Source organism: Apteryx mantelli, chromosome 2 (genome assembly GCF_036417845.1).
Source record: "Apteryx mantelli isolate bAptMan1 chromosome 2, bAptMan1.hap1, whole genome shotgun sequence".
In the NCBI taxonomy this organism is placed as follows: Eukaryota; Metazoa; Chordata; class Aves; order Apterygiformes; family Apterygidae; genus Apteryx; species Apteryx mantelli.
In genome coordinates, this window is record NC_089979.1 from 100,694,289 (window position 1) to 100,705,973 (window position 11,685).

Below are 11,685 nucleotides of genomic sequence, written 5' to 3' on the forward strand. Positions count from 1 at the left end.
TCACATTTTCCATGGGATGAGGACATGCCCATCAACAATAACTATGGCTCAGCTGACATCTAGGAACTTACTACCCTACAGTTATGCAACCATGTGTCTGGACCCTAAAAAAGCTTACATTCAGCAGCTGGAGGTAACTGAAGTTACCTTCTGTATGGCTTACTCTGTAAAATAGAAAGGGTTATTCCATGTCTAAGCGTAATTTTAGATCATTCTATGAACCACAAAGGAAACGTGATCCAATCCTCCTGCATGACTGCTCTCACCTTTCAAAACAGGTATGGTTGATCTTCCACTTTTTTAGCCCTAGCGCAGTCTATTTTAGCTAATACCTCTTTAGAGAGATATGAATGATACTTGGTTCTCCGAACAGATCAAGCTCTGTTTCATTTGGTGCTTACGGGGTTTTTTGGGGCAATTGATGCTAGTAACATAACAATGATTTTCTGAAAATTGGAGCAAGTCTTCCAAGATGCTCAGAATTCCTTTGAAGTTTGAACCAAGACAAACACCTTTGTAATCCAGCAGCCCAAAGCATATGTACTTCTGTGAGAACTCTTTTGCTCTCATTTGGTTTTTTTTATAGTTTTAATGTATAGGTGTAGTGTTTGTTTTAAGAGAAAGTAAATTCTGTTCTTTTCAACACCTGTAACAGATAAAGCTTTGTAACGGTTTAGCACTGATGAAGCAGCATATTTGCTCAATCTCAACTGTTCCCTCAAAGTCCTTCAAGAGTTAGATATCTAATATAGTTCATTAATATTTTGGGGGTGGGAGGATATAAGATATGAAAGGGTTATCAGGAAGATTCATAGGCATAAAATGTGCTTAAAGAAATAAGTTATCAATCTGTTTTGAGCTTGACCAGAGAAAATTTAATATGTAATTGTTTCATTGTGAGAAGTAGATAATCATTCCCAAACTATACATTTATTTTTGGAGGGTGCATTGGATTGTTAATCTAAGCAAGGATTTTCTGGTGTAGCAATTTATACTGAAGTAGATTTTCTTGCAGGTGAATTTGGCTCATATGGATTTTTTTATGGTCTTTCAACCTCAGAACAGAGGTTGAACTTTGCATACTCATGCTCTTAGTGACATGCGCTGAATGTATGCTGAGCCTTTGAAGGAAGGTCTTACCACCTTCTTCATTCCCTCCTCACTTCTGCTTGTTGCAATTTGGCATTAAAAATCAGTGGGGGGTGAGGGGAGTAAAAACCCTCTATCAAATGATTTCATTTAGTAGTATTTAACTGAAACAGGTGAGAAAAGAAATCTGTGGCAAGTAACTGATTGTTGCATTGCTGTTTGTTTTTTTTTTTTGAGAACTTTAATTTCACTGTTTTGTATACCTAGGTGTTTTTTCCGTTTGCATTTAAGAGCCTGTCTGAGAATCCTAAAAATCTATAACTATGAGTCAATAAGCTATGAACCTAGGACTGCAAGCATGCAATTGCTTTATTAAACAGCATACAGAATTACTTCTCTTAGAAATCTGTTATAAATATCATACAGACCAGATTAAAGCTGAACATTCATTGTGCATTTAAGAGTAAGTACGTAGAACAAATCACAGGTTATTATTGGCTGTAGTTTTCATTTTTTCCAGGAATAAAAATACCAGATTTCCAAAAGATTATTCTGTCTTTCTTTGGGATTGGTGAGAATTAAAACTGGAAGAGTAGCTTTTACCCTAGTTTGCATTTTTTTCCACTGCTCTGAAATAAATATATTATTGTATATGTTATAAATTGAAATAAAATTTTATCTAAGGTTGGTTTCTAATCAATTTTTTAAGGTTTTTCAAGATAAACGAAGTGGCACATGAATTCTTTCTCCATGCAGAGTGAGGCCAAAACAAATAAACTATTGCTGTATTAAATAACATGTCTCTCTATATTGAAATGCACTCTTTTATATGTGCCTGCATGTATTTGTGTATATATACTCAAAACATATTGCTCAGGTGCATTTATTTTGAGTCGATTAATGATGTCAAAAGACAATTTTACGTAGCCTCAGGTCCTGACAAATAGCTGTCAAGATGTTTACTTTGTAAGGTCAGCATATCTTTTTCTAGTCATTAAATATACATAGCAATGCCAATGTTTTCAAAATCAAATGTTTTCAAACCCTAAATTTTCCAAAGTTTCTTTTCAACTGTTTTCATTCTTACTGCTTCAGAAGACTGTAGTGATATACTTAGCATAGTTTATTCTGCTTTTTAGTTAAAACAGCACTAAAAAGTAATAGTTGGGAAGACTTTTTTTTTTTTTTGAGAACATTAAAGTCTGGTGTTCATAACAGTCTTTTGGCTTTGCAACTTGTACAATTGCTAATTAGTGGTTTTAGGCAAAAAAAACCCCCAACAAACAAACAAAAAAAACCCAAAACAAAAACAAAAAAACAAAACCCTAGACATTCAAGTACATCTGCTTGATGTAAATCCAAACATAGTGTGAGGGATAATGAAGAAAATAGTATAAAGAATGAGAGCCATTCAGGAAACACTGAGGTCAAATCTCATACTGCCATTTAAAATTTTATGTTGCAACTGAAATATGTAATGTAATCCTAATATATTAAATTTAAAAAGAATTAAGCTTGTGAATTAAATGTTAAGTTTATTCTTCCCTTTCACTTAAGGATGTTTAAATCATTTGACATAGCTTTGTACCAAATATTTTTTTTATCTCTGTCCCTTCCCCTAAATCAGAAACTACTCCATGCTAATTGCTTTTCCATGTAATTTCATAAAGAAGTTCAAGTTCCATATTTATAGCAAGCAGTTCCTTTCTTATTTATTTCTTAATATGAGGTAATCTTTGAAATTCTACTACTAATGTTGCCATTATTTGTGTTGTGACGGAGCCTGAAGGATTCCGTCACGTTCCTGTTCTGCTTTACTGAAAGTCTCTGAACATGTGCGCTGACAAGCATTTTGGTCAAGCTGCTGGATACAAGATTGTTTAAGGAAGATACAAGAAATGCATTTGGCACAGGAGCAGTGGTAAGAAAACAGCTCATTCATGGCTCTACTCAGTAAGGAAGGGCATATGTATGAAAGTTGCAACCTGTTGCAAACATTTCTGATGTGGTAACTGTTCATATGTTCCTGGGTGATAGTGGAGTGCCCTGCCACATATGGGGCTGAAAATAGCTTTCTTAAGCAAACAAAACCCAAACTGTTCCAGGTGCTCCAGCACCCTGTGCTTTGCTTGTCTTAAAATGTGTTGAATGGGCTTCTGCTGCCCTGGAGCAGAAAAAGAGAAGGGATGGGAACTATGGAGCTAAGAATTATAGGTTTATCATATTTGTTTCCCAAAGTCGCTTACTGCTCTCTTAGGCTGCTTCTTCTGTGTTCTTAATTTGTGCCCTGTGCCACAGTGTTGAGACTAAAATGGACCTGGGCAGAGGTGTATAGCCTCTGTATGTAACCTTTAATATAACTAGTTTTTAAACACTGAAGGCACTTGCAATGCATGCAGGTGAAAGCTGTGTTGTCGTAGACTTGCAACAGTGCAAATACTTGTGTTCTTGGCTCCCTGGTGCAATCAAAATCCTCCTCACACCTTAAATAAAGTGGCCTATTTGTTTTGATTTTGTCTTTCTTATCAGAATCTAATCTTTTTCTTTAGTAAAAAATAAAAACAGCATTATTTTTGGCAAGTGCCACCTGGGCTAACTGGGCTTGTTCTGAAAAGGCTTGCTTTGGTAATATTGGCTTGTCTGAACTTTAGCAGTGTCTTAGGTTATTCAGCCTTACAGTGGTGAGTTGAGCACGCTGCTTCCAGTCTCGGATTATGGATTGAAAGACTAAGAGCATTTGATACAGAGATTTGGGAAGTAATGAGTAGCTAATGATACAAGCAGGTTAACGATCACCACATTAATGAGAAACATTGTGGTGAAGAAGAAGTTCCATATACTGCCCTCCTTCTCCTGCTTTATCAACAGGGGTAACTGGCATTTTATGGTTTAAATAATTTGGGGTTTTTTTGTAAGATACCACAGTCATAGAACTGTAATGATATATTTGTTTATAATTATTACTTAAGGGAAACCTTATCCAGATGGATTTGCCTAACTGGGCAGGGAGAGGGGTGACATTAAAAAATCTAGCCTTAATGGCTTTAGAACTGAAATTAATGCTGGCAAAGTTAGGAGATGGCAACTCTGCCAGCCAGAAACCCTAAAATATGGGGGGGGGGGGGGGTGGTCTGATGCAACAAAGGCTTTATAGACTGAACACCAAGGTAATGTGTATACAGTGGATGATTAGACATAGCAGTGTCCTAATGGCATCCATGTACAGGTTGCACTTCCAAGGGTCTCTAAAAACAGACAAATAGCTGAATATTTTTGACTGATAATCAAACTGTAACTTTATTATTTCATGTTTGGGAATTTGCTGCAGTATTTTGTGACAATGGGGATATTAGTTTTCCAGTGAGAGGAGTGTAATGTTCCAAGAGGACTATGTATACGTACTTCTGTTATGAGATTTTGCTTAAATGTTATGATTCTGAAAAAATTCCTTTCTGTAAAATTCAGAAAGGAAATCTAGATCCATTTTTACCACAGGAAATAATTGCTGAGGTTCCTGTTGAAGAAAGGTCCTCTAAAAATAATCACTTTGCCCTGAGGTATTCTGGAAGTTTTTCTTACTCAAGAGAGTTCAGTTCAACTCATTTAAACTCAACTAGGTGAAAATCATAGCTGCTCGTTCAGATCCAGAGTAAAAGGCTTTAACCAATACATAGCTCCATCAGGAGGTGGCAACATCAAGTTTTCTTTAGATAAATTTTTTTTGTGAGATAATAATCTATGAAAGTTCGGGGTATTGTTTCAAAGATATTCTGTTCTGTGAAGAGCAAGGCTGCTGGCTTTTATCAGATGCTATTTGTGCTGTAGACTTTCGAGAACTGAAAAAGTGGCAGGAGAATTCAGAAGCTTACACCCTGGTAATGTCAAATATTTTCTTGTATGCTTCTCACTGGACTGTAACTGACATAATAAGTTACTCCTTTGCTTTCTAAAATACAGTTGGTAGATAGTTGTAGCTAGACTGTCATTGCTGCATTATTGCAATAACTCTAACTGTCGTTAAGAGTCTATTCCCATTTTTCCAGATGTCCTGACAAACTATAAACTGCCTGTACACAGTAAAGCAAAATTCTTTGTGAAGACTTTAATTAAATTTTTGTCCCACAGGTGAAATAACTTTAACTTTCTTTTTGGAGTTTTGCCACTTGATGAAGTCCAGTAAGTTTTCCCAGCCATATTTATCTGAGATAAACTACAGAGATGGCAGTGAATTTGAACTCTCTGCCATCACCACTGGTTTACAGGCATTAAAAAGCTTGGCTTCAGAGCAGGTCTGCCCTTTTAGGAGAGCAAATTAGTGTCCTGTGGTCACAAAAATCTTCCAAAATATTTATTTTCACAGTCACAATGAACCACCTTGCACTAGCAGTTATTAAGTAGCTGAATGGGAATTTCCCAGTATCTTTACAAGAATGTCAGGTTTGCCTACACATTTTCAAATGTCATTACTCTGTTTATTTCTCAGGAATAAATATTTGAAGACAAAAGATTCCAAGCAGAAGCTCTCCCAGATGGGAAAAGCCCAGGGTATCCATGCCCACACACCAAAGATACTCTTCTTATCTTCCTAGGTACTGTGGCATCTTACAAAATACTTTCCTTTTGTTGACCATGAAGAGTTTTGTTAACCTGGTGGACTCTTGTGAGAATTGATAAACATCATGTCAGAGTAACATCAAGATTAAAATTACCAATTAATTTATAATACAAATAACAATGTATTAAACACTAGTCAAATGACTGTAGAAAGCATAAATGAGAATCCTCATCCTCCAAAAGCATTACAATAGGTTCCTGTGAAGAACTGTTCTTGGTCTATCACAATACTGTTGATGTATATCAAGATAAGAAGAAAAATGTTAATTCTTTGCAGGTTAAATCTGATCTACTTATCATTGCAAATGGCAAGTTAAGTTAGATATGAGAAATTTTGATTACTTGGCAAACTGGTCTCATTTGAATAATGTACATGTTAATAGAGCCAAGTAATACATTCAGGATTATACACTCGCTAGGAGAATTATATTTTGGAAGGCAATGCCTCTTTAAGGGGTTTATGGTTCACCTTGGGTATCTGACAGGATGAAAATTGCTGGTGTTGGATGATAGTTAAAACAAAGATGACCTTTGGATGTATAAAGAGGGTAGTACCAGGTATATCTCTGTGAGAGAGAGAATATGAGAATTGAGGAAATCATTGAGCTAGTCCTGAGGCTCATGACTATTGAAAAAGATATTGTTATAGTAGAAGAGATTTTGAAACAAGAGAAAAGAATGAATCAAGATTGAAAATTTTTCCTTATAATCAAAGATGAATTTCGAGTTTATCCAAGAATGGGGTTAACAGTGGATTGGTCACAGTTAAATGAAAAGAAATTTTAAAAAGGAGGGTCCTGCATTCAAGTAGGAAAATAAATTAGCAATATCAGATGGCTGAAAGTTGAAGCGAAACCAATTTGGACTAGTGATAAGGCACGTTTTTAACAGCAACAACCAGTGGAAAAAATGTAACTAATGAAGGTAAAACATTAATTATCCTTCAGGATTTTAAATCAGTACTGGATACGTTTCACTAGACTGTCTTCAAGACAACTGAATCCCTGAATTAAAAAAATCCGATGGCCTGTGTTGCGTAGGACAGAAATTAAGTGCTAGAACAGTCCCTTTGTCATACAGTTCTCTGCTTAATCTAGGCAATGTTTGCCATAAATGGTGGTTTTACTCAGCTAAACCTTTTCATGTACTAGGAGCATCCATAGTCATCCACAAAAACAAATGAGGCCTGACGTCTCAGCAGTTATGAGATCAGGACCTTAGTTTTCATGCTATTTCCTTGCATACTACCAGTCTTTGTCCTTTAATGTATCTTTTTATTATAACCCCAAAACAGTCTTTGGAAAAAGGTATTTTACTGGGGATATAGGAGTGGAAATGGGTTCATGAGTTATGCTAAAAAACAATAAATTTTTCAACTTTGTATAGCTTTATTTTGTATGTTAGCTAGATGACTTTCATGTTTTCCAAATATGTGTGATCTTAAGAGAAAAAATATTCTGCTTTTTTTTTTTTTTTTTTTTTGTCTCTGGGGCACTCTCCCGCTTTGAAGGTGTGCTGGGCACTTGGGGTTGTGTTTCAGGATGCTGTGCACTGGGGAGGGTCTTCTTGTGGTTGCTGTCCAGCTGGCGTTGCTAGCCTCTCTCTTGCTCTCTCTCTACAGTGCAGGAGAAGTCAGCTGTGTGGTCCTCAGCCTTGGAGGTTCTTGTCCATAGAAATGCGGTGAGGTCTTGTGAAAGGGTGGGCGTGTTTCCTTTGTGCGTACCGGCCCCTTAAGATGACCAATTTCATTAGAAAAGGCCTCTCTCTTTTTTTTTTTTAACTTTTCTTTTTTCTTTCTTTTCTTTTTTGCTGTAGTCTGTTTCCAGCTCTTTGGTCTTAGGAAGGTTGCGGATGAGTTTTTTCTGTCGGAGAGAGCTAAAGGGATTCCTGCTAGTTGGCGTTTGCTGTTTGGAGGTGTGGGGAACATGCGTGTCTCCTCTGGGAACCATGTTAAGAAAAAGGTTGAGTTTCCTTTGGGTGTTGGACTCTCTGAAATTTTGGGGCGGGTTGTGCTCTGAGCCGCCAGCAGAGCAAGGTTGCAGTGTGTGGCTTGTCCCTTTGACCAGACAGACGGTGCTCGTCTGGTCTGTTCTGTCCAGCTGTTGACCGTGTAGGGCAGTCCTGGAGTGGAGGTTTCTGAGTGCAGCGGGCTGCAGTCAAACTGCATGCAGCCAAAGGAAAGCCTGTGTGGGAGCGATAGCCTCCAGCTGTGGTAACATGAGTGAGTGAGTGTGCCTTGGTTGTGGAGCTTGTAGGCAGGTCGAGTGTCCGAAGCAGGAGCCCGCTAAGTACTGGATGGCTTTGCAGCTGCCTTTTTCCCGTGTGTCTCTTCTTTCCCCTTGCCAGCTGTCAGCTTCTGCTTGTCCACAGGAAAGTGCTCTCAGGTGGGTGTGCAGGGGAGAGCTGGTCTGCAAATGCATTGTGGGAGGAGCAGGTGAGGTGGAGTTGCCCAAAGACCCTGGGAGGTGGAGGGAGAAGTCACTCGATGTGTTTTGGTGCATGCAGAGGCTCTTTTGTGGGGTGCCAGTGAAGTTTTTTGTGGTGTTTGCAGCTCTTATGCTCCGTGGGGCAATCTGCGAACTTCTTTCTTCATGCCTCCGTTTCTGTCGCGGTGTGTGCTGAGCACTGTGTCAGCCAGGATTGCCGCCTTTTCCTGAAGAGAGCCTGTCCCTGAGAAAAGAGTATCCCTGTCAAAGTGGTGGTGCTTGGAAAGGAGTCCCGCAGTGGTGCCCATGGAGTGGTCACATAGGTGCCTTGAGAGGTTCTTGGAGGAGGGCTCACAGGAGAGTGAGTGGGGGCAGCTGGCCTGACTTTCAGGTGTGCATAGGCCAGGTGGCTGCTGAACTGCTGGGTGAGGTGCTGGCTGGGGTGCATATATGCGTGCGCGTGTGTGTGTGCGTGTGCGCGTGCGTGTTCAAGGCCCCACAGGTGATATGTATGAGAGCCTCGGGTATGTGTACTTCAGGCCTGGAAAGATGGGTGGTGTGAGGGAGGAGAGCAGGGTCCCCCCTGCGGTGCTGCTGCCAAGCAAATGCTGCGGTGCTGTGCGGAGGGAAGAAGCAGGGCTTTGGTCAGAAGGCGTCAAGCCTGAAGCGTGAGGAGTGCTTGTGACTGGGGTTAGTTCCTAACCGGCGTCCCTCCCTGTCTGCTCAGGAAGGTGATGACCTTGAGGCTTGTAGCCCTGAAAGAGACAAAAGCAGCACTTCTGTGGAGCTTTTGTGCCTGGAGGAAGCGGTAATTCTCCGTTTGCCGGGTCTCCAAAGTCGTAGCGTGCACCCCTTTGCCTGAACGGCTTCCCTTTGCCCAAGGAGGATTTTGTCGTCTTGCTGACTGCGTCCTACTCAAATGCTCCTCTAGTGTATGCAGGCCCAGTGCAGCCCAGTGGCGTGAGAAACAATAGTCGTGGCTTGCCGTTGTCTTTTGCTGTGCCGCAGCTCTCCTTTCTTTTCCAAGATGAGTCATTGCTAGAGGCCTGGGAACCTGCAACTGGCTCGTAGGTGTAATGGCTGAAATGCGTGGCAACGACTGTTCAAGCTGGGTGGTATGCTGGGGGCGCAAGCAGCTCAGCTCCATTTGTATTGCAGATTGCAACTTCTGTCACCCCTTTGCTGTGTGGACTCTCCCAGGACTCTACGGCCCAGACTTGAGCACCTTCATGCGCTGTCCCACCAGTGGCGCTCCAGAAGTTAGCGTCAAGTTTAGCAGAAGCATAGGGAGATGAGGTTATAAATGTAGAGAGTGAGTGGCTGCGTTCCTGGTTTTGCTGTGTGCCTGGCTCTGGAGCAGGACACGGGGCGTGCCCTCGGGTAAGAGTGTGCATGCCCCGTGCTCTCTGGAGAGCGGGGCTCCTCCTGGCAAGAGCTGCTTGGAGATGCAGCTGCAGGCCTGTTGCTCATGGCTGAAAGGGTGTCCCAAGAGTCGTCTTCCACGGTGTGAGTCCTGTGAGTTGCTGTTGTATTGAAAAAGCATTGGTGAAAAACCCCAGGGAAGATGGCTGCAATGAAGGGAGCCTGTTGTTTTGTCCTTTGCCATTTGTCTGTGAGGAGAAGAGAAAGGGGAAGGAAGAGGAGGGGAGTGAGCCACTGGTGTCCCTAGGCTGAGACATGCCTCCTCAAACCAAGAGCTGTTGCTCTTGCAGTTTTCCTCTTGGGTGCTGTGTTGTGGTTTTGGTTGGTCAGTTGGTCTGTCTGTAAATGGGTATATTTTTCCTTGTTTTTTTTCTCGTTCCCTTGGCACTGAGTTTGCAAAGATGGGTGCTGAATGAGCTAGAAGGTCTTTTGGGATCCGAATGCATTTGCAATGTCTTCTGAGCCGAAGCTGGAGTCTCTGACTGTCTCTGTCACACAAAGTCAGTTGTGATGTGTTGTGCACTTGGGAAGGGAGAGCAGGTAAGCTGTGACAGGCGTGCTGACACAGTGTTGCTGCGACATTGCAGCAGGTTTGAAGAAGTCGGAGGGCCGCAGGGAGCTGGCTACGGTTGCCCGTGAGGCAGAATGCTGTGTTGCCCTTGGAAAGGCAATGTGCCATTGGTTGGGGTGGGAAAGGAGCTGAAATGGCATCAGCGTAGAGGAGGTGGTGGGAGGCAGCCGGGGGGTTCTCCAAGGGCGAGCGGTGCCGGGCCCCAGCTGGGAGCTAGCGCTGAGGAGCTGCCTGGCCGCGTGGGCCAAGGGGAGAGCCATGCATGTCGTTTGCCCGGAGGTTAGCAAGGCCTGTGACAGAGTCTCCCGCAGCCTCCTGGTAGCCCCTGGGTGAGGCAAGGAGGGGAGAAGTGGGCTGCGAGGCGGGTAGGCCAGTGTCTTGCAAAAGGCAGGAGAAAGCACCCTCGAGGGGCAGGTGCTGACGGTGTTGCTTGGGGTGAGTGTTGGGGCTGATGCCGGTGAAGGTGTGAAGGAAGGGCTTGGGTGGAGGCGGTGGGCAGGGAGCACCTCCCGCAGGGTTGTGGGTGACTTCAAAGAGTGGGGAGGGCGGAAGGCCGTTGACTGATGCCCTGGAGGGGAGGGTGTCCGCAGGCTGGGGAAGCATGCTGGCAGAAACCTCGCAGAGCAGAAGGGGAGTGAACGCACGACCCGGCACCTGCTGTGGACCAGTGTCCCTCCACCATGCGGCCTGGGGCCGGGCTGGCTGAGGAGCAGCTCTGCAGAAAAGGCCCTGGGGGGTGGTGGTGGTGGCAGCGCAGGGGTAAGAGGAGTGGCGAGCGCACCTGGAGGTCGCTGGAGGAGAAGGCGAGCCTGGGTGGTGTTGGAGTGCTGCGGGCAGGTGGGGGAAGTGATAGTTGCCCTGCGGGCATCCCTTGTGAGGGGGCACGTGGAGGGCTGTGTGCGTTTTGGGCTGCCCGGAGAGCGCGAGGCAGGCGGTGCCATCGTGGCAGGAGGCAAGGGGCGGGCCCGCGGGCTGAGGAGGGGGCTGGAGCCCAGGATGCGGGGAGGAGGCCGATGGCAGTGCCTGTACCGCAGGGGCAGCCTTTGCGTGTGTGCAGCAAAATGGTGGGTGGGAAGTATGCGAAGGAAAGGGGCCCTCAGCCGCCGGTTCTTGGCCAGGAGGGCATCTTTCAGGCCATAGGCCCCTCTGGCTGTACTCGGCGCCCTCTTTGGGCGCCATCACAGTGGCCTGCTGCTGTCACCAGTGACCTCACTGCCCCTTGTCCCAGGCGGCATAAAAAAGGGCGCCTGGGAGTGGGGCCCAGCTCACCGAGCTTCTGGCTCCTGTAGCGCCAAGGAGACTTGGAGCAGGCAGGGTGCAAGGAGGCCAAAAGGAGCTGCTGCCCCTCTTCGCGAGGTGCGTTGAAGAATGTTGCCGTTCAGAATGGACGGCAGGGCGGGCCTCAGCGGCCAGAGGGCATTCCGGAAGTGGGAGATCGCCCGGTACAACGTCAGGCCCTTGCGAGTCACCGCTGGTGGTCTCACGAGGAGTGCCACGGAGCCCATGGAGGTGGACTGTCTGCAAGAGGCTGGGGTTCAACCCATGGAGGTAGACTCTCCTGAA